Genomic DNA, 22699 nt, shown 5'->3' with positions numbered 1-22699 from the left:
CCAGCATCACCACTCCTGCAACTGGGGCCATTATTACGTAAAATAAGGTTTACCTGAACACAAGCACTGTGATACCACCACAGTCAAGCTAATAACCCAGAAGGCTACTAAATGACTAACAGGAGAGGAGATTACAGCATGGAGATGCTGGATGAAAGGATCACTCATACCCGGGGCGGGGAGGAGTAAATCACACCACTCAGAACAGTGTGCAATTTAAAATGTATGAATTGTTTATTTCTGGGATTTTTCATGTAATATTTTCGGACCTCGGTTTGCAGTAACTAAAACCACGAAAAGCGAAACTGTGGATAAGGAGGGACTACTGTATTCTACAATATGTTTATTCCACATTAAGCATGAAATGTAAAGATCATCATCATGACTCATAAGATTTGTCCCTTGACCTTGGTGGGGGTAGCTGGAGGCTGGGACCTTCCTCTCCCAGTAGTTTCTCATCATTTGGTAACCAGCTTAAGCTTCTTTACTTGGCAGCTTTGCTCCAAAAGAGTCAGGGTAGAAGTTTCGAGCATCTTAAGGCACCGGATCCAGAACTCACATTATATCACTTCCACCATACTCTGTCGGTCAAAGCAAGCCATAAGGCCCATCCAGATTCTAGGGAATAGAATAATAGACTCCACCTTTTAAGAAGAGGCAACAACATCTCACACAGAACCATGAAACCAGGGACTCGTGGTATGTTGGGAGCTATTATTATAACAATCTACTGCAGTTGGGGAGTGCAAATTAGTTTGCTACATTTGGATTTGATCAACGAAAGAGAAAATAATCTCTAGAGATTAGCATCTCTGTTTTTTTTTCTCATAAATTATTCCAGAAAAGCTTTATTATAAATCTAACTGCTTTAATCAGCGTAAACTATACCCCTAAGCATTGTACCTGGAAAGCAAAACTGGAAGTTTACCGAGAAATGGGCAAGAACACTGCATTTTACTTTTTCGTTTGAGTCCTGTGTCTGAAGCGTAGGATTCTTGGGGATTGCGCCCTCAGAACCATAAGCTCGCTCCAAAAGCTAATTAAAGGGAGGAAGCTAATCAAAGAGAGACAAGAAGTGATGAATCTTCGTAAGAGACACGAAGTGACAAATCTTCCATGAAGTGACAAGTCTTTTTAAGATTTCTATGACACTATAATTGTAATGTCAGAATAATCTGTTCTCTACCCAGTGTGATTCACTCTGGGGTTCCACCAAGCTTGTCTTCTAAAACAATGCTCTCTTGCTCTCTCCCATCGCCGGCAATGGGGAAGGCTAATGACCGAAGACCTTGACCTTTTGGCACTCCTACTTAGTGTGGCATTGAGGGAGGCATAAGATTCAAATTGTTTTAGGAAATGGCAATGGGTTGAGTGAACATTTGCCTTGGAGTCTGTTATCATAATGCTTTCTTTAATAAGTGGGAAGATGGAGCCTAGGAAGGTAACAAGTAGTCTGTGCCACTTCTGGTGATAGATGTTACTGCTTTACAGCCTGCATAGTAAAAGAGTATTACCTTTCATTTGTTCAATATTTATCTTCCAGACGCTGGAAGGTGTGTCAGGCCAAGTAGGCTAGGCTGGTAGGTGGAGTAAAGTCGGTCAGGTTTATCTCATTTGGCTGTAACTTTTTTTCACATCTGCCTCTGGCTATCCAAATCCAGACATGAAGTATGTGTACAGTAGTGGAGGAATTTCAGAAGAAAACCCAACTTACTTTCAGGCTTGGAGAGTAAGTTGTATTGTTTTATCAAAAGGAGGGCTCTTGGTGATACCTGGAATATGTTCAAAAAATAAATGGATTTATATAAGGTTGGGCCTTATAGATAATAAATTGCATGGGTCTCCTTGAAATGAAAATGGACCCCATTATAAAAAAAATGGAGCCCTTCACACAAGGATTTGTAAACAAGAAAGGAAGAAATAAAAGAAGGGAGAGAGGGAGGGAGGAAGTGAGGGAGGAAGACAGAAAGAAAATAAAGGACAAATAAAAAGTAAAAACAAACAAATATATGGAAATTAGCCAAAATTAGTTGACCAATTAAGTACAAGATTATGAAGCACAAAAATGCTTAATACAATTAAAACATGAAGCCTTTCAGACCCTTTTAACCTGGGTTTTTCAAACTAGAATATCTTATTATAGAAAGCACTTAAGAGTCAAGAGTCTTGGTATTCAAGTCCAGGCTATTTCATTAATTACCTGTATAAACTTGAGCAATCCAATTGAACCTGCTTGTTTTTAATTTCTTTATCCACAGAATAAAAAGGTTGGGTGATATCTGACTCATTTCAGTGCTGTCATTCTGTGCTGTCAGTCACCTGTCATACCTTTAGCTCTAAATCCTATCTTGGAGCTTTTAATATTTATTAAACGACCTCTCCTACAGCTTCAACTATCATGTGTATTTAGCAGAGTGACTTCTTGAATTTCACAACTGCATATGCAAATAAAGAAAAAACAGTGACTCTTTACTGACATGTCCAGGTCAGGTGTCATATTATCTTTCTGTAAGAAGTAAGGAATAGACATGGATTTCATGAGGATCAGGTTTCCTCAGACTGGCCCAAGGCAAGACTTTTAAAAGGATGAGGTTTGTTATAGGGTCCTCTGACTCCTCTTTCTTCATCTCCTCCTACTTCCTAAATTGCCGTTGGCTGAACCCCAGGTGTCCCTGCTTTCCTAATACCATGCAGCTGCGCAACGCCCACTTCTCTTCCTAATCTCCTCCTGCTCCACCTTTATGCTCACCCTTTAATACAGTGTCTCACTATTAAAATCCCTTCTTACCCACAAAAACCTGTGTCCTTTCCTAAAGTTCCTAATCCAGCAGGTATGATGAGGTTAACTTTCTGACTGAACATTATTATTAAGTTGTGACTCAATCTGCAATTTTTCCCAGAAAAGTATAACTGGTGGAATTTTAGATTCAGCAGCAGAGTCGAAGAATTTTAGGGAGTAGAGGGAAACCTGGGACAGTGCAAGTGGCAGAAAGAAAGTGTCTTTCTGTTCTCCACCCTTCAACTCCAAGTTAGGTCCTAGGACCACCAGCAGTAGAATCATCTGGGAGCTTGTAAGACATGCAGAAGCTCAGGCCTTCCTAGCCCTTCTAGGCAGACTCTGCATTTTCAACAAGACAGGAGAGGTGGTGCTAGCTTGTAGGCACATCAAAGTTTGAGAAGCACTGACTTACAGTGTTCCCCATAGATAAACACCTTCTTCCCTCTCTCTTCCTTATGGCCACCTATTCCTTATGAGACTGAATTCAAATGAAGACCCATTTTAGATTTCTAAGCAGACTTCCTTCTAGCAGTTGACCCAAAGACATCATGGTCACAAAGAAAGACTCTATAACTTAATACATTTTGAGAGGAGGAGGCTTTGCAAAAGACCTTCATTTAACACAGCACTGCAGGGAAGTATCCGCACAAGAACGGAATCACTTGACTGTTCTAACTTTTCTATCTAACCTTTCTTCTTCCACTGTGTTTCTTAAACTATGATTCACGCAACATTGTCCAAGGGTAAAAGAAGCCACAGAATGAACATAGTACATTTTCCCAGAGACTAGTGTTTACTTAAAGATTTTTTAAAAATTGATTTCAGAGAGGAAGGGAGAGGGAGAGAGAGAGAGAGAAACATCAATGATGATAGAGAATCATTGATCGGCTGCCTCCTTCACGCCCCCCTACTGGGGGTTGAACCCACAACCTGGGCATGTGCCCTTGACCGGAATCAAACCCGGGATCCTTCAGTCCGTAGGCTGACACTCTATTCCAGGGGTCCTCAAACTACGGCCCGCCGGCCACATGCAAATACAAATATTGTATTTGTTCCCGTTTTGTTTTTTTACTTCAAAATGAGATATGTACAGTGTGCATAGGAATTTGTTCATAGTTTTTTTTTAAACTATAGTCCAGCCCTCCAACGGTCTGAGGGACAGTGAACTGGCCCCCTGTTTAAAAAGTTTGAGGACCCCTGCTCTATTCACTGAGCCAAACCGGCTAGGGCAAGATTTATTTTTTGAAAGGGATTCGGAGTGTGAACTGCACAAATATGCTTTGTCAGATGTTTCATTTCAGGCATTATGGCAGATTAGATGTTTACAGAAATCCTCCTGGTATAGGACACCTAAAAATGCGCGCGCGCACACACACACACACACACACACACAGGTAGGAAAACTAGAAATCAGCAATGCAGTTTGATGTTGGGTTTTGTTCTGGGGATATCTGTCTACATGGGTGGCCTAAAGCTTGAATTTTAATGGGCTCAGTAAGCAGGGGAGAAAACCAAGACTTACTTTGGAAGATTGAATAGAAACTACTATATGGATCTGGGAACCCACCCCCCTCCCCAAAAGATATTTGACTTCAGCATATAAACTAGGAAAAGAAAAATACCACAAAGAAGTCAGTGACTCTTGTCTGTCTCAATCTAAACTTTATTGGAGGGAAAATATGACTCTTTTGAAATTTCCAAACTATGCAAAAACAAAAACTCTAGCTAAAAATATAGCTTAAAGTGATCTTGGATTGGTACTGCTCCACCTGGCAGAACGAATACTCTCTGGAAGAAAGCACTGCCTCTGGGCCTCAGAGACTTTCAAGAATGTGAGCATCCCTATGGAAAGTCTAGGTTTAACTTTTTGAGTTTCTGCCAAAGTACAATTTATCTATTTTTTCCTCCTGTTGCTCATGCTTTTGGTGTCATGTCTAAGAAACTATTGCTAATATAAGGTCACAAAGATTTAGGCCTATGTTGTCTTCTGAGTTTTATATAGTTTTGGCTTTACATTTTGGTTTTGATTTATTTTTGAGTTGGTTTTTGTAATGGTGGAAGGTCCAACTTCATTCTTTTGCAAGTCTCGGCATCATTTGTTGAAAAAGACTATTCTGTCCCCATTTAAGTGACTTGGCACACTTCTCAAAACCAATTGACCATAATGTGGTGTTTATTTCTGAACTCTCAATTCTATTCCATTGATCTATATGTCTAAACTTATGTCATAATATCTTTTATGACCTAACAAATGACATATCATCACTTCTGCCATGTTCTATTGATTACACAGATCATCTCTGGTATAATGTGGGAGGAACTATATAAGGGTATGACTATACCAGGAGATGAGAGTCATTTGGGGCCATCTGGGAAGCTAGGGATCACATAACACTTACCATGTAATTACCTAGGTATACAGAAAAAAAATATGCCCTTAGTGATTTAGTAATACAAGAGGACTTCTAAATTTGATAAAAACTAGTTTCAAAATATTTACTCTAAACATTGTGTTTAGTGGTGAGACATTTAAAGTATTTTCTTTAAAACCAGATACAAGCCATGGACAGTATTGGTAAGTGGTTAGAGAGTTGGCCCAAGCACTGAAGGAACGAGGTTCACTCCTGGTCAAAGGCATCTACCTGGGTTGCCAGTTCAATCCCTGGTGGCCCGGGTCAGGGTGCAGGCAGGAGGCAACCAGTCAATGTCTCTCTCACATCTATTTTTTTCTCTCCCTTCCTCCTCCTCCTCTTCACCCTTCCACTCTTTAAAAAAAAAAATCAATGGGAAAAATATCCTTGGGTGAGGATTAACAATACACACACACACACACACACACACACACACACACATGCACACATGCACACACACACACACATGCACACATACACACACACACAAAGGATACAAGACAGAAATGCCCACTTTCCCCAGTTTTACTCACCATTGTGTTAAAGACTTCAGCCAGTGTAATAAGGCAAGACAAAGAATAAAATCTGTAAGAATTTGGAAGAAAAATATGACGGTTACTCTTTGGAGATAATATGATTTTCTACATTAAAAGTGAAAAAGAATCTATGAACTATTTAATAAGAACAATTAGTAAGATTTCTGGATATAAGAGTATACCAGCAACACATAAGAAAAATTTATTTTAAAATGACAGCCTTGTCCAGCAGGTGTGGCTCAGTGGCTGAGCGTCAACCCGCGAACAAGGAGATCATGATTCCATTCCCAGTAGGGCACATGTCAGGTTGTGCCCAGTAGGGGGTGTGCAGGAGGCAGCCGATGCATGTTTCTCTCTCATCAATGTTTCTATCTATCTCCCTTTTACTCTCTCTAAAATCAATAAAAACATTTAAAAAATAATAATGATAGCCTTATTGTAGCAACAAAAAGTATAAGTTATTTGGAATAAATCAGGCAAAAATGTGTAAGATCTTGGTGGAGAAATTTATAAAACTTTATTGAAAACTAAATAATAAATAAATAAATAAATATTATATAAATACTAAATAAATTGTGAATAAGAAAAATCAGGCAAGAGGGTCATGCCCTACTAGATAAAAAATCTTATTTAATTATAATAATTGAATCAATGTGGTATTGACAAAAGGATTGGCAAGTAAACCAACGCAGCTGACAATAAAGCATAGAAACAGACACTGCTGTTGGTACTCAATATGCAACAGAGTTTTCAGTTGAGAAAAGATGCTCATTTGGACCTGGTAGAAACATTTCTTTATCAAATACATTCCAAATGGATGACTAAAGATTTAAATGTGGAAAAACAAAGCTTGTAGAACTCCTCAAATAAATTATAGGAGAACCTCTCCTCTGTGATCTCATGATGTAAGAATTTAAGACAGAAAAAGCTCAAACCATAAAGGAAAATATTACTAACTTCTATTCATCAAAATACACAATAAAATAATGAAAAGGGCTGCAAAATATCGACATATGTCATAGCAATGCCTGGATATAAGAGTATACCAGCAACAAATAAGACTGGTAAAGACCGATACAGCTCCTAGGGCAATAGAGATTAAGGAGAAAATAAACAAATGGGACTACATCAAAATAAAAAGCTTCTGCATAACAAAAGAAACCATCAACAAAACAAGAAAGCCCATTGAATGGGAGAATGTATTTGCCAATGCTATTTCAGATAAGGGTTTAATCTCCAAAATTTACAGAGAACTCATACAACTTAACAAAAGGAAGCTAAACAATCCAATCAAAAAATGGACAAAGGACCTAAATAGACACTTTTCAAAAGAGGACATACAGAAAGCCTAGAGATAAATGAAAACGTGCTCAAAGTCACTAATCATCCAAGAGATGCAAATCAAAACAACAATGAGGTACCATCTCACACCTGTCAGAATGACTATCATCAACAAACAACAAACAACAAGCGCTGCAGAGGACACAGAGAAAAAGGAACCCTCGTGCACTGCCTGTGGGAATGAACACTAGTGCAGCCACTGTGGAGAACAGTATGGAGCTTCCACAAAAAATTAAAAACGGAACTCCCATTTGATCCAGTAATCCCACTTCTAGGACTATATCCCAAGAAACCAGAAACACCAATCAGAAAGGGTATATGCACCCCTATGTTCATAGCAGCACAATTTACAACAGCTAAGATTTGGAAACAGCCCACGAGCCCATCAGCAGATGAGTGGATTAAAAAACTGCGGTACATCTACACAATGGAATACTATGCTGCTGTAAAAAAGAAGGAACTCATACCATTTGCAATGGCATGGATGGAACTGGAGAGCATTATGCTAAGCGAAATAAGCCAGTCGGGGAAAGATAAATATCACATGACCTCACTTATATGTGGGATTTAATGATTAACATAAACTGATGAAAAAAAATAGATCCAGAGACAAATGGCAGGGGAGGGGGGAGATTAGAGATCAACCAAAGGACTTGTATGCATGCATATTAGGATAACCAATGGACACAGACACTGGGGCAGTGGGGGCTTGCTCTCTGGGGTGGGAGTGCGGGAGGAGGGGGGTAAGTCAATCAGGGAAAAAGGAGACACATGCAAAACTTTAAACAATAAAATAATAATAATAATAATGAAAAGGGCAAGAAACAACCTTGGAGAGATATTTGTAATGTATATAACTGACAAACTATTAGTATTTATAATTTTTGTTGTTGTTAATCCTCACCTGATGGTATTTTTCCATTGATTTTTTAAAAATATATTTCATTGATTTTTTTTTACAGAGAGGAAGGGAGAGGGATAGAGAGTTAAAAACATCGATGAGAGAGAAACATCGATCAGCTGCTTCCTGCACATCCCCACTGGGGATGTGCCCGCAACCAAGGTACATGCCCTGGACCAGAATCGAACCTGGGACCCTTCAGTCCGCAGGTCGACACTCTATCCACTGAGCCAAACCGGTCACGGCTCCATTGATTTTTAGAGAAAGTGGAAGGAAGGGGGAGAGACAAAGAGAGAGAAACATCGATATGAGAGAGATACATCGATTGGTTGCCTCCTGCACGAGACCCAATCGGGCCGGGCATCAAGCCTGCAACCAAGATATGTGCCCTTGACTGGAATTGAACCCGGCACCCTTCAGTCTTCAGGCTGACCTTCTATCCACTGAGCCAAACTGGCTAGGGCTACCTGTAACATTTTTAAATCCTACAAAGAAAGTCTAATGGAAATACAAGCAAAAACCTTGATGTTATGAAATAAACCAACAAACACGAATGGCCTCTAAGTATATGAAAAAGCCCAAATGTCACTGGTAATCAGAGAAATTAAAACTAAAACCATAATCACATGTACCAGGCAGGCAAAAACTAAAGACTGGAGAACAACGGGCACTCCCATTCACTAGTAGGAAAAGTTGATACAACCACTTTTGAAGACAATTTCGTATGTTTCTGGTATTCTGTTGTTGTGTACAAACCACACCAAACTTGGTGACTTGATGACCCAGTTTCTATGGGTCAGCAAGGGCTTGGTTGGGCAACTCCATAATCATTCCTTCAGTCACAGAGGAACACCTAGGAGTTGGGACCAGGGAACTGGCTGGGGTCTCTCTTCCTGTTGCCTCAGGGCCCCTCCATGCCATCTCTCCACATAGGTGATTAGATTGAGCTCACAGCAAGACTCAGGTCCCAGGGTAGTCAGGGTACTTATATGGAAGCTTAAATATTTCAACCAAAATGTCCAGCAACATGGGAATGAATATAAAAAGATATGCTGTGTAAGCCACAATGCATGACCTTTAGTCACACACACATGGACATGGATGAATCACAAAAACAATGTGGAACTAAAAAAGCAAAGTGTACACTATACATATGTTGTTTATATCAAGGTCACAAAGTTTTCTATGCTACTTTTTGTTATATTGTTTAGAAAAGTCTACATTTGTGGTAAATTAGTAAATTACAGAGAAAAACAAAAGAATGATAACCTAAAGTTTAAGATAGTGATTTCAGGAAGGGAGAATAGCAGAAGAAAAATCTGGGAGGGGCAGACACACTAGGAGCTTTAAGGTTCTGGAATGTTCTGTTTCTTAAGTTGAATGGTAGTTATTTATCGTTCAGTTTATTATTAATCTTTAAAACATATGCATATTTTGAAAATACTCATATTTATAATTCTCACAAAATTTGAAAAATATGCATTTATCTAAACTGTTTTGTCAGATGTATGATAGAGTAAAACCAGTAGCAGTAGGAACCTATTTTTAAAAGAAAGTCTATTAGCCAAGGATAGTATAGCAAACTTGTTTCCTCCTTTGGCAATAGATCTTTAAAACCTTATTTTTTAAAAATTTATTCTAGAGGGAAGAAGGGAGAGAGAGGAAGAGAGAGAGAGAGAAATATCGATGTGAGAGAGAAACATTGATGGGTTGCCTCCTATACATGCCCCAACAGGGAATTGAACCCGCCACCTTTTGGAGTAAAGGAAGATACTCCAACCAACTAAGCCACACTGGCCAGGGATAAAACATTATTTTTATATGATACCCTTCATATGATAGATTCATACGCAAAATTTGCATTCGTTTTAAAGATAAAACAAGAGGCTTCAAAGACATTGGGAGTGGATAGGGGACAAATGCCTAAATTTCTTGGCAAGTGGGGCATTCAAGTTTATTCTTTCTCTGTGAGGAAATACCTTGGCAGAAAAGTTTGAAAAGCATTAGGTCTCCTGGCCAACTTGATTACTCATTATTTCCTGAATACAACCTGTGTCTCCTGACTTCTATGTTTTTTGCTCCTGTCATTATCTCCAATACTAACCTTTCAAGTCACAAAATTTACTTTGAATATGGAGGAGGTGACAAACTAACTTGTTCTTGCCCAGAACCACTGTGACAAGACAACTTGTTCTTGCCCAGAAGCAGCACATTTTGACCTACATTCTGTGTTCCCACAGATGGGAGACAATCCTCTAACGTTTGTGCAAGTCTGCCTTCTGACCTGAAATGTGAAGTCCTGGGTCCACTGTTTCATACCGACGCTGCAACAGCATGAACTCGGACAGTGAGGGTGATTGCTTCTAGTTGGTAGCTGTTTGGTAAAATTAATTGTTGCTCAATATTATTTTTGCTATTTAAAATGTATTCAGCGCCAACAATCTATTAGGGAGTCTTAGTCAAATTCCTAATGAATGGCTATTCATTATATTTCTAAGTCTGCCACAATTATTACTTGAATTTTTAACTGTTCATTTCTAGAGAGTTAGAGTCCAGTTGAAATTTTTTAAAAAAGTGGACTGTTAGAATATTGAGTAGAGGACCTTATATAATTCTAGAGAGTGGCTTTTTATCCCTGAGTATGAAGTACAATGTCTTGCTACTTCTCCTTCTAAAACAATATACCAAGAAGAGATGTCTCATTACCATGCATTGGCCAGCCCTACTCCGAGTCAGGGAACCTCTCACCTACCTAGGTGAGTTGTTCATTGTGCCAAAGGATGCACATTAGTGAAGCAAACTGGGTAAGCTTGTTCCCTATTGCTTATGCTTTATATGTCCCCAGGGCAAATGACTTGACTCTCCATACCTATCATTGCTGCCTCTTTTTGGATTTCTTCAATCTACCATATCCAAGAGAAATCTCTTCAAGTATCCCTACAATTTCCTATATATGTAATTCAGTTAAAGTCAAAACCTATTTATAGGGGCCTACACTCACTGTGATAGGCACTACAGGGGAATCAAGAGTGGGTAAAACTATCTCTTTTCTACTGAAGCAATACAAAATTGTGTGTGTGTGTGTGTGTGTGTGTAGGAGGTTGAAGTAGTCGGTTAAGACGTATATAGATTAACTGCAAACAAGACAGCACACACATGCTGTATGTAGGCCCACCAATAACATTTATGTGTCTGAGGACAAAAAACAAATTGAGGTCCACATGCCTTATCTTTAAGTCTTTAAAAGTTATAAATCAAGTTAACAGACTATTAAATATAGTATACCCTCCTACCTCAACAAATAGAGTATAAGTAAACATTTATAACAACCAAATGGGAAAATATATGGAAAGCTATACTTTTTATATGACTTCAAGAAAAGTGAAATGTCAAAAAATTACAATATAAATATTATTGCATACGTCTAAATTTTTGGCTGATGATGTATTGGATGAGGAATGAAATTAAAACACATGTAATTCCTATATCATCTTATATTTATGCCATAACTTTATCTAGCTAACATTTCAACAAAATCATTAATTATGCTATCATTAATAGTTTCATTTATTTGTGTTCTATTTATAGTAATGATCTAAAGTATCAGTACACAAAATGTAGAATTTAAAGTGCGTGAAAATTGCACTGGCTGGTGTGGCTCAGTTGGCTGGGCATTGTCCCAGGCACCAAGAGGTTGCTGGTCCATTCCTGATCAAGGGCACATGCCCTGGTTGGAGGTTGATGTTCAGTGGAGGGCATACAGGAGACAGCCAATCAATGTTGGGCTGTCATATCGACGTTTGTCTCCTCTTTCTCTCAAAATATCAATAAACTATTCTTTATAAGTAAATAAATAAACGTCCGGTCAATGTGGCTTGGTGATTGAGTGTCGACCTATGAACCAGGAGGTCATGGTTCGATTCCCGGTCAGGGCACATGCTGGGGTTGCTGGCTAGATCCCTGAGGGTAGGCATGCAGGAGGCAGCCAATCAATGATTGTCTCTCATCATTGATGTTTCTCTCTCTCTCTCTCTCCCTTCCTCTCTAAAATGAATAAAAATATCTTTAAAAAAATAATAAATAAAGTACATGAAAATTGAGTGCATTGAATATATTTGTGACACTGAATATATTATATTAAAAATTAAATGTAAAAACTAAAAATTATTTAAATATGTGCTTTATTTTACTTATAAAATACTATTTTTAACTTATTTTAGAGAGACAGGAAGGGAAAGAAAGAGAGAAACATTGATTTGTTGTTACACTTATTTATGCATTCATTGGTTGATTCTTGTATGTGCCCTGTGCATCCTTGGCATATTGGGACTATGCTCTACCAACTGAGATACCCAGTCAGGGTCTAAAATACCCTTATATATTAAAATTAAATAAAAAATTAAAATATAATTAATGAATATCAATATTTTAATGAATATCAAAATTATTTCAATAGAGCTAACATATAAAGTTTTTTTTGTCTGAGATATTACATATAGTAAAGTACACAAATCTTAAATATGTAGTTTGAAGAACTTTTACATTTGTGCACACCTGTGTAATCAGATTAAGGCACTGGACATTTCTAATACACCAGCGGGATCCCTCATACCTTCTCTCAATTGATAACTTGGCAAAAGGTAACCACCATTCAGACCTCTATATTAGTTTTGCCCATTTAAAGTAACTTTACTGGGCCCTAACCAGTTTGGCTCAGTGGATAGAGTGTCGGCCTGCAGACTCAAGGGTCCCAGGTTCGATTCCGGTCAAGGGCATGTACCTTGGTTGCAGGCACATACCCAGTAGGGAGTGTGCAGGAGGCAGCTGATCAATGTTTTTCTCTCACCGATGTTTCTAACTCTCTATCCATCTCCCTTCCTGTCTGTAAAAAATCAATAAAATATATTTTTTAAAAAAATAAAGTAACTTTACTGGGATGCAGTTAACATACTATACAATTCACCCTTTTAAGTGCATAGTTTAATGGTTTTTAGTATATTCACTGAGTTGTGCATGCAGCCATCACCATAATTAGTTTCAGGATACTTTTACCACCCCCAAAAAGAAAACTCTGTATCTATTAGCAGTCACTCCCAATTTCCCTCCAACTATGCCAGTTCTAGGCAACCACCAATCCATTCTCTGTTTATGGATTTACCTATTCTGGACATGTCGCATGAATGGAATTACATAATATGTGGTCTTTTGTGACAACAATTTTACACTTTAGCAGAACGTTTTCAAGTTTTATCGATGTTGTAGCATATATCACTACTTCATTTCTTTTTATGGCTGAATAATATTCCATTATATGGATATTCACTTTCTTTATCCATTCATTAGTTGATGGTCATTTAGGTTGTTTCCACTTCTTGACTATTATGAATAATACTGCCTTCCTCCATTTCAACATTTCCTCTCATAGAGTGATAGTCATTCCTTCTGCTTCCACTGTATCCAGAAGATAATAACATCAACAACAATGATGAACTTCAATGTATTTATGCAGCACTTTTATATGCCAGTGCCTGTACTTGGAGCTTTGTAGGCATTAACTCATTTAATCCTTACAATGACCCTGTTAGGCAATTTTATCATCCCTTTCCCTTCCTTCCCTTCCCTTTCCTTTTTAATTGGTTTTAGAAAGAGAGGAAGGAAGAAGGAGAGAGACAAAGAAACATCAATATGAGAAACATCCATCAACTGCCTCCTGCACATTTCCTACTGGGTACCCAGCTGCAATCTGGGTATGTGCCCTTACCAGGAATTGAATCAGGGACTCTTTGGTGCACAACCTACCTCTTTTTATCATAACACATCTTATTGTCTTGAAATGGTTTAGTTATTACCTATCTCCCCAATAGACAGTTGTTCTTATTCATGTTTATATCCCTAGCAACTATTACATGTGTTTTTGTTTTTTTTTAAATATATTTTTTATTGATTTCAGAGAGGAAGGGAGAGGGAGAGGGAGAGATAGAAACAATGTTGAGAGAATCATTGATCGGCTGTCTCCTCCCCGCTCCCTACTGGGGATCAAGCCTGCAACCTAGGCATGTGCCCTCGACCAGAATCGAACACGAGACCTTTCAGTCCACAGGCCCTTCTATCCACTGAGCCAAACTGGCTAGGGCTACATGTGTTTTTGGTTTTTTTTTTGGAATATGATGAAGCAACATTCAAATTTAACCTAGCCTTGATCCCAAGGATTTTCAGCCCAGTGGCGGGAGAGGCTTAGTAAGGGCAGAGGCTTTCAAGGTCCCTCCAATCATATTAAGTGGTCTTTCTCCTTGAAGTAAATGGCATTGCCATTCTCCCATTCACTTATTACCCTGGGAGTTACCTTGTTTACTACCATTCTTCACACCTGCACCTCAAGAAATATCCTGAAATTCTTCTACTTCCATTTCCATAGCAATTACACTAATCCAGGTCACCATCATCTATCTCAGAACTTGTCCAATAGCTTCCTATCATTCTCTGGCTTCTCCCTGTTCCATTTCTGTTCTCCTCCAAGTCATTCTCTACAAAATAAGTTGATTAAAAAAACAAAACAAGACAAAACTTAACTGAAATAAAAAATCCAAAACGATTAAGCTCTTGCTTAACCTTAAACTCCTACCCTCCACATGGTGCTTCAAGCCTCTTGGCCTTCTGTTCCTCAAACAAGCCAAACTTGTTTAGCATCAGCACCTTAAATTCACATCCATTGTCCTCTGTCCCAAATGTTCGTCTTCCCATAGTTGCCATAGTTGGCGCCTTCTCCTCATTTAAGTCTTAGCTCCGATCACGTCCTCAAAAAGTCCTTCCATGACCATACTGTTTTGCTTTCTTCCCAATACTTATTACCACCTGCAATCATCTCATTTACTTGTTTCAATGTTTTCTGCACTAGAAACATAAGTTTTTAAGTGCCAGAGCTTCTGTTTTATTCACTGCTGTGCCCCTAGCACCAATAACAAAACAGTACTTTTTGAATGAGTAAACGAGAGGAACACACAAGTCTTCTCGGTGTTGACAGGAATGAGTCCCTGTGCTCCTACTGCTCCTTAGCTAATGGGAGTGGAGAGGTAAAGTACACAAACCACTGGGATCTATCGTCATCCAGTTGGCAGAAGCAGCAATCACAGTTGTACAAGAGGCAAACTGGGTAGGTTCCCAGTGACTGCCAGTACTGCATTGGACTGGATGCTGATGCAGCTTCTGTCTTGGGGTGAAGTGCTGCCTGCTTTTAATAGGGCCACAGAGGGAAGTCCGTTCAGATAAACCTGACCCATCTATCTGTTCAGGGCAGCCTGGCCCTATCTGTTTGGAATCGTGTCCAGGTGATTTAGGCAGGTTAGGCTAGGCTAGCTTGTGCTGGTTTGCAGGCTGGGACTGTGGCTCTTCAGTCCCTGCTGCTCTCATAATTCCCTTTTTTTTTTTAATACTTTATTGATTTTTTACAGAGAGGAAGAGAGAGGGACAGAGAGTCAGAAATATCGATGAGAGAGAAACATCAACCAGCCGCCTCCTGCACACCCCCAACCGAGGACGCGCCCACAACCAAGGTACATGGCCTTGACCGGATTTGAACCTGGGACCCTTCTGTCCGCAGGCCGACGCTCCATCCACTGAGCCAAACCGGTCAGGGCTTCATCATTCCCTTTTCACCTACTTTACTCTAAATTCGCCTAACACCCTTACTTTCGTAAAACCTAAGCAATGAACTGTCCTAGCTAATCTATGTCCTACACCTCTCTCTGCATCGTTTTTTCTTTGGTGATGAAAGTCCCCCTTTTAATTACATAATTGCCCATCATTTCACGTATCTCACTGTCTCATCTAGTGCGCACGTGCTGAAGGACACCCACAGCCCCGTACAGTTGACAAGGAAGGATCCCATGACAAACGCTTCTGACTAGCGTTTCTGTGTTGTTTCTAGAGGGTCAGGGCGAACTGCACCGATCCTCAGTTTTAGAGGCGGCTTCCGCGAGTCTCCAGAAGAGGCACCGGTCTCGACAGTCCCGTGCTACCGGGCGGGGTGCCTCTTCGCACTCGCAGGACGTTGTGTCGGTCCCATACCTGCCGCCCATCGGATCGCCAGGGCAGAAACGAAAAGCCAGCTGCCGCCGCCGGCGTCACCACCTGCCGGAGCCCAACTCGCCGCGCCCCGCGGCAGGGCCAGCTGGGGGCTCTCGCACCGGAGACACGCGCGCGGAAAGGGGCGGGGCTGCCGGGAGCGGTGGGCGGAGCCTGGTGGCTGCCGGGCCACCAATGAAATCCTGAGCCGGCGCGGACCGTGCGCGTGACGCTGCGTAGCGGGCCGCGAGGCTGGGGGCGGAGGGGCCGGGTGTCCGGCGCTTTATCTTCGTCTCCGGCCGGGCTGGCGGCGTTGCCGGCCTTGGACCCCCGGAGAGCTGCCCGTAGCTGACCTTCCTGCAGGCCGCGCTCTGACGGCCCCCGGTTCTGCCTTCCTTGCCGAGGTCCCCGCTGCCGGGCTCCGGCCCCAGGTAATGCCCTTGCTCCCGATCCGATCCTCACTACCCGCCCGGGTCCACCCACCCGGGCCGAGAGGAAGGGGATAGAGGCGGCGGCTGCAACTCCGGCCCCGCGGGCCGGGCCTGGTCCTGGGATGGGGGGCGGAGGAGGCGGCGGCTCCGCGGGTCCTGGGGAGTTGGGGTGATGGAGAGGGCGGGAAAGTTACCAGCGGACCCCCGCTGGCTGGCAGCGTTGGAGATGGCTTTGGTGTCCCACACATGCTGTGGCATCTCGCAAGTCGGTAGTGAAGAAAGTTATGACTTAGAAGACATTTTTTTTAAAATATATTTTATTGATTTTTTTACAGAGAGGAAGGGAGAAAGATAGAGAGCTAGAAACATCGATGAGAGAGAAACATCGACCAGCTGCCTCCTGCACACTCCCCACTGGGGATGTGCCCGCAACCCAGGTACATGCCCTTGACCGGAATCGAACCCGGGACCCCTCAGTCCGCAGGCCGACGCTCTATCCACTGAGCCAAACCGGTTTCGGCACTTAGAAGACATTTTATTCCTTAAACCAAAAATGCACTCAGGAAGTCGGCTTCTAATTGATTAAGGGGGGGGGAGGGGGGAGTCCAAAACAAAACACATGTGCGAAGGGATGATTGACACTTCAATACATCTAAATTTGCTTGCCTTGGCACCAAAGGCTTTAATTAAGCTCGTAATTTAGTCTTAAATATTATGATGTAATTAAGTTTCCGTTGCTCTCTTAAATGCTAATAGCCACGCAGCTTAGGTGACATGTATGTTTAGAAGTTATTTGTAAGGAAGAAACAACTATAAACTCTATAGTCTCTGTGTTTATGTAGATTAAGCTGATTGGCCACTTCTTAATAATTAAGGGGCTGCCATCCGTTTAAACTACTTTTTTATTTTTCAGAATACTAGCCTTTCTCTTGACATAGAATTAAACTTCAACTTCTCCCCCCCACTCCCCCCTTGCTATAATTTAGACGGATGGATGAAAGACTTGTTAGGGAAATTTGTGTGTTGTTTAGACATGAGGATGGATTTTGGAAGGAGCTTTGAGACATTCAAGAGTAATCACCTAATAAAGAAAGTAATCTTTAAAAATACATGTGTCTCAATGCATCTCACACGTAGAACTCTCAAAGACTTCCTACTTCTCATCAGCATAAAGACCAAATTACTGCCGCCACTCTTCCTGTCTCCAGTTGATTTGGGCCCACTTTTCTTTTGGATCTCTGGTCCCCAGCCACACGGGTTTTATTTTTTTTATTTTTTTTAAATATATTTTATTGATTTTTTACAGAGAGGAAGGGAGAGAGATAGAGAGCCAGAAACATCGATGAGAGAGAAACATCGATCAGCTGCCTCCTGCACACCCCCTACTGGGGATATGCCCGCAACCCAGGTACATGCCCTTGACCGGAATCGAACCCGGGACCTTTCAGTCCGCAGGCCGACGCTCTATCCACTGAGCCAAACCGGTTTCGGCAGGGTTTTATTTTTGTTCTAAGAAAGCCTCTTTCTCCTTAAGATCTCCACCTCTTAGGCGCTATTCTCTCCCTTCCTCCAACTCCTATGTATCCTTCATTATCAGCCCAAATATCACTACAGGGAACCGGTCCTGTCCTGGTGAAGTTCTCCCAGCATTCTGTTTTCCTTAGCTGCAGTTAATCATTGTAGCAAGCTGCATTAGTTACTTAGATCAGTGGTTCTCAACCTTCCTAATGCCGCGACCCTTTAATACAGTTCCTCATGTTGTTCGCGACCCACAGGTTGAGGACCGCTGACTTAGATGCTTTGTTTCCTCTACTAGCAGGTAAATTTCATGAGCGCTAACTAGTCCCCATCTTATTTATGGCTTCATTCTGTAGAGCAGTGGTTCTCAACCTTCCTAATGCCGCGACCCTTTAATACACTTCCTCATGTTGTGGTGACCCCCAATTTCATTGTTACAAATTGAACATAATTAAAGCATAGTGATTAATCACAAAAACAATATGGAATTATATATGTGTTTTCCGATGGTCTTAGGCGACCCCTGTGAAAGGGTCGTTTGACCCCCAAAGGGGTCGCGACCCACAGGTTGAGAACCGCTGCTCTGACCTGGCACAAAGAGTTAATGAGTTGGAGGACAGGGGAATGAACTTTTGAATAGGAAATAATTAAATGGGGAAGAGTGCCTGTTTCCTTTGGGAAGGAAGTGGGAAATGCTTTTAATACATTAATTTTGGAATTTATCAGGTAAGATTAGTAAATATGGTGACCATACAGATGTTCGGAAAACCTGTCTGTGTTCTTTAGTTTTGCTAATTGACTTAATGACCTAATTCTTTGATACGTAACTATTGTGGGATTGTGTTTAGAAGGAAGAGGAAGAAATTTCATGTTTTGGATTGTAAATTTATCTGCAATTGTTTCTCCTCTCCACCATACCTCCCATCCCCCACTGAACCTAGGTGTGCTACAGCAAAGTTCTTCACTGAGAGTAGGTGCTCAATATTTATTTGTTTTATAGATTTATTTTGCAAGCTTTATTAATAGGAACACTCTAGGCAGGCTAAAGTTGATACTGCTTTTAACCGGGTTCATTTGTTTCTCAAATCAGTTCTTTTTGTTTTGCTTTTGTTAAAAAGGAAACCATGGGCCCAATAGAGCATCGTTTTTGCTGAAAGCTCATGCTCCCAAATCTAGATTTAATACCTGGTCTGATTGCAGTTTTGATCTCTCCCAGAAACATAATCTACCTGATAAGACCCCTGCCTTTCCCTACGGGAAGGTGTCCTTGCCTGAAATAGTCCACCCTTAACTTCTTAGTACTACCCTCTTCCTGCCTATAAAAACCTTTCATTTTGTACAACTTATCAGAGCACCCTTCTAGTTGCTAATGGGACGCTGTCCAATTGAACCGCTTAATAAAAACAATTAGATCTTCAGATTTACTCAGCTGAATTTTAATACTTAAAAATTTTTTTTTTAAAAAAAAGACAATCAGAAATGAATACAATAACTGAAATGAAAAATACATTAAGTGGAATCAACAGCAGATTATTAACACTTTATGAGGCCAAATTAGATGCTATCAAACTGAATATTACAAAACCAACGCATAGATTAGATTCTTAAGAAATAATTGTTTAATCAGTGTGTTGTATTTTAAAATAGTTATCTAGTCAGCTTTATGTCATCTTGGGTATAAATGTTTCCACTGCTACTTACTGGCTATGTGACTTTGAACAAGTTTCATAGCATTTCCAAATCTTTTGTGTCTTTTAAAATGGAAATGTGAAATGAGATATGTGATGTACTTAACCTGGCATCAAGCACAGTAAGTGTTACTGACTTAGTAAAAATTAATGCTTGGTGTCTTCATTGCTGGACCTCTTGCAAGACTAGTCTTATGATCATTGTTTTCACTTCCTCAGCTCATTTTGCAACCCAGTCCAATACATTTCTTTGTCCTTCCTGAAACTAACTAGAAGTAAATCATAGCTACTAATGTCCCCAAATTGTGAAATATCACTATCCTTTTTTTTCTTCATTTAAAATATTTGCTGATTTTAGAGAGAGGAAAGGAGGGAGGGAGGGAGAGAGAGAGAAACTTGGATTTGTTGTTACATTTATTTATGTATTTATTGGTTGCTTCTTGTATGTGCTCTGACCAGAGATTGAACCTGCAACCTGAGAGTATTGGGACGATGCTGTAACCAACTGAGTTACCTGGTTGAGGCCTCCATTTTTTGGTTCTACTTAAATTCTCCTTGATAATTGGCCATAGATTACCTCTTGAATCGTCTAACTTGATTTTGAACATTACTTGCTCCTGGTTCTCCTCAAATTTCTCCTAGTCTTGCTTTTTTAGTGTTCCTTAATTCCCTTATGATATTGGGGAAATGACTTAACCACCTGTAAAATGGGATATTAGTACCTGCCTACCTGCATAGAAATGAATCATAGTGTAAAGTTAATATTAGCTTTATTATTTCCTAGGTAACCTCTTGACTTATGGTGTCCCTGGGCAATCTCCTTCCTGTGTCTTGGCCTTAGCTGCTGCCTGTGTATACTGTTGAATCCCAGATTTCCATCTTCAGTCTGAACTTGTGTATTCATCTACCTGTTAGTCATCAGCATTTGGCTGACCCACACTCACATCATATTAAACTTGTCTACTCCTTTCTCTTCTAAAGTTGCTGCGTTAGAAAACTCACTTGGGATCTAGATTTACAACTGCCTTCTGGATATAGCCATCTGAATATCTCATAGATGCCTCAGACTAATGTTTGTAAATTTATCTCCCTTATCTCTTCTTTCTTCGTTTGTTCACTTAGTAAACTCATGTCATTTGATCCTTACTTCAGACCTTTATCATTTTTTGTGTGAGCTCTGTTCTCCCTGTCAATAATCTTCTTTCATAGTACATCTGTCATATTGTCACATGAGTTATCTTACTAAAAGACAAATGTCAAGTCACCCTGTTATTTAAAAAACTATCAGCTCCTTGTTTGTGCTCCAAGTTCCAGACTCCTTGGAATGGCGTCGTGAAGGCCTTTGACTTTGACTTTTGCCCGTCTGCTTGCTCTGTGCTCAGCTTTATTCCTTCTCTTCCTTTAAGATTTAAACTAAATTTTACTTTCTTCAGGAAACCTTTTCTAATTGCCCCAAAGATCAGTTGGCCACCAGGCTGAACTCCCTTCATACTATAGGATATTTCAACTACTGTTCTGTAACACCATAAGGTGTTATGATGACATTTTAATGACTTTTGCCCGCTGGATTTTCACTTCTGGAGGGTACAGACCTGTGGTCGGCAAACTGTGGCTCGCGAGCCACATGTGGCTCTTTGGCCCCTTGAGTGTGGCTCTTCCTAAGCCTTAGGAGTACCCTAATTAAGTTAATAACAATGTACCTACCTATATAGTTTAAGTTTAAAAAATTTGGCTCTCAAGAAATTTCAATCGTTGTGCTGTTGATATTTGGCTCTGTTGACTAATGAGTTTGCCGACCACTGGTACAGACTTTTGTGGTAATCTGCATATCCTAGGGCTCGGCACACACCTCAATAAAATGTTTGAAATAATGTTTGAAAAACATTTTTAAGCAAATTGCCTTGCCTTCTATGTTTAAACTATCACAGCCTTTTAAAGAATGTCAAGGCCATTAAAAACATGAACAAGGTCTGAACTTGCTCATGTTTTTCATAGTGTGCTCTCTTCCCATCCTGTTTTGATGCCTAGCAAACTTCTAGTTCTTCTTTTGAACTCTGGCTCGAATGAATGCTACTTCCTCTATGAGGACTTGTTTGCTAACATCATTGTAGAAAGAGGTGCTGAATATACATGAATTTTATTTTCAGATAATTGATTGGCACATATCTTTTAAGTGTCAGAACTTAAGAAAGATTTTTAGTCTAAATTGCCTTGCCTTCTATTTTTAAACATAGCCTTTTAAAGATGTGCCAAGGTCACTGAAGCATGAACTTCAGCTAAGGTCTGCTTTGATACAATGATGTATGAGGGGATGCATAAGAAACATAACTCCTTTGATCACACTGAAAACAAAACATAAAACTTCTACTTGTTCTCTTTTTTTAATGTTGAGTCATACTTTCAAAGTTTTCTTTCTTTACTGTCATTTATAATTATGCTCTGGCAGTCACTACTTTTTTTTCTGTTTGAAAATGGGGACAGGATTTACCCCAACATATGGTTATTGTTAGCAGTAAAGGAGATAATGTACACAAAGTTCTTTTTTTTTTTAAGTATATTTATTGATTTTTTAGAGAGGAGGGGAGAGGGATAGAGAGCCAGAAACATGGATAAGAGAGAAACATCGATCAGCTACCTCTTGCACGCCCCCTACTGGGGATGTGCCCGCAACCAAGGTACATGCCCTTGACCAGAATCGAACCTGGGACCCTTGAGTCTGCAGGCTGACGCTCTATCCTCTGAGCCAAACCGGCTAGGGCCACAAAGTTCTTATCAAAGAGTGAAGAAAATAGTAAGTACCCATTAAGAGAACTTACTAACAATTCTGATCATGTTTATTCTAATTTGAATTGTTTCAGGAGAACAGTCGCTCAAGTTTGAGTGGTTTCCAATGGAGTAAAGAGTATGGCATTTGCCAGCAAATTGTTTTTCAGAGTCTCTTAGGTAACCTAAGCTTAGAATTGGGTCCTGAATGGCAAATGTTGATGAATAGTCTTAAGTTCTAGAACAGATCGTTTTTATGTATATACTTAC

The 22699-nt window shown here is 40.2% G+C and overlaps 1 protein-coding gene and 1 long non-coding RNA gene across 2 annotated transcripts in view; one reads left to right on the top strand and one right to left on the bottom strand.

Annotated features, from left to right (window-relative positions):
• Positions 1-210: 210 nt before the first annotated feature.
• LOC132220967 (uncharacterized) lies at positions 211-16167 on the bottom strand. The gene is made up of 3 exons (XR_009449897.1): positions 16033-16167; positions 5724-5775; positions 211-581 (listed from the first exon to the last, which is right to left on the bottom strand). It is a non-coding gene; the product is annotated as an uncharacterized LOC132220967 (long non-coding RNA).
• An 89-nt stretch (positions 16168-16256) lies between these two features.
• SOAT1 (sterol O-acyltransferase 1) overlaps positions 16257-22699 on the top strand; it is a 47810-nt gene continuing 41367 nt past the window's right edge. The window contains exon 1 of the mRNA XM_059674766.1: positions 16257-16460. The gene's annotated coding sequence lies outside the window, so the exon portion shown is untranslated. The remainder of the gene's footprint in view (positions 16461-22699) is intronic.

The sequence above is a fragment of the Myotis daubentonii genome, chromosome 18, assembly GCF_963259705.1.
Source record: "Myotis daubentonii chromosome 18, mMyoDau2.1, whole genome shotgun sequence".
Taxonomy (NCBI): Eukaryota; Metazoa; Chordata; class Mammalia; order Chiroptera; family Vespertilionidae; genus Myotis; species Myotis daubentonii.
Note: the sequence above shows the minus strand (reverse complement) of the source record. Positions and strands in the feature narration are given on the sequence as shown.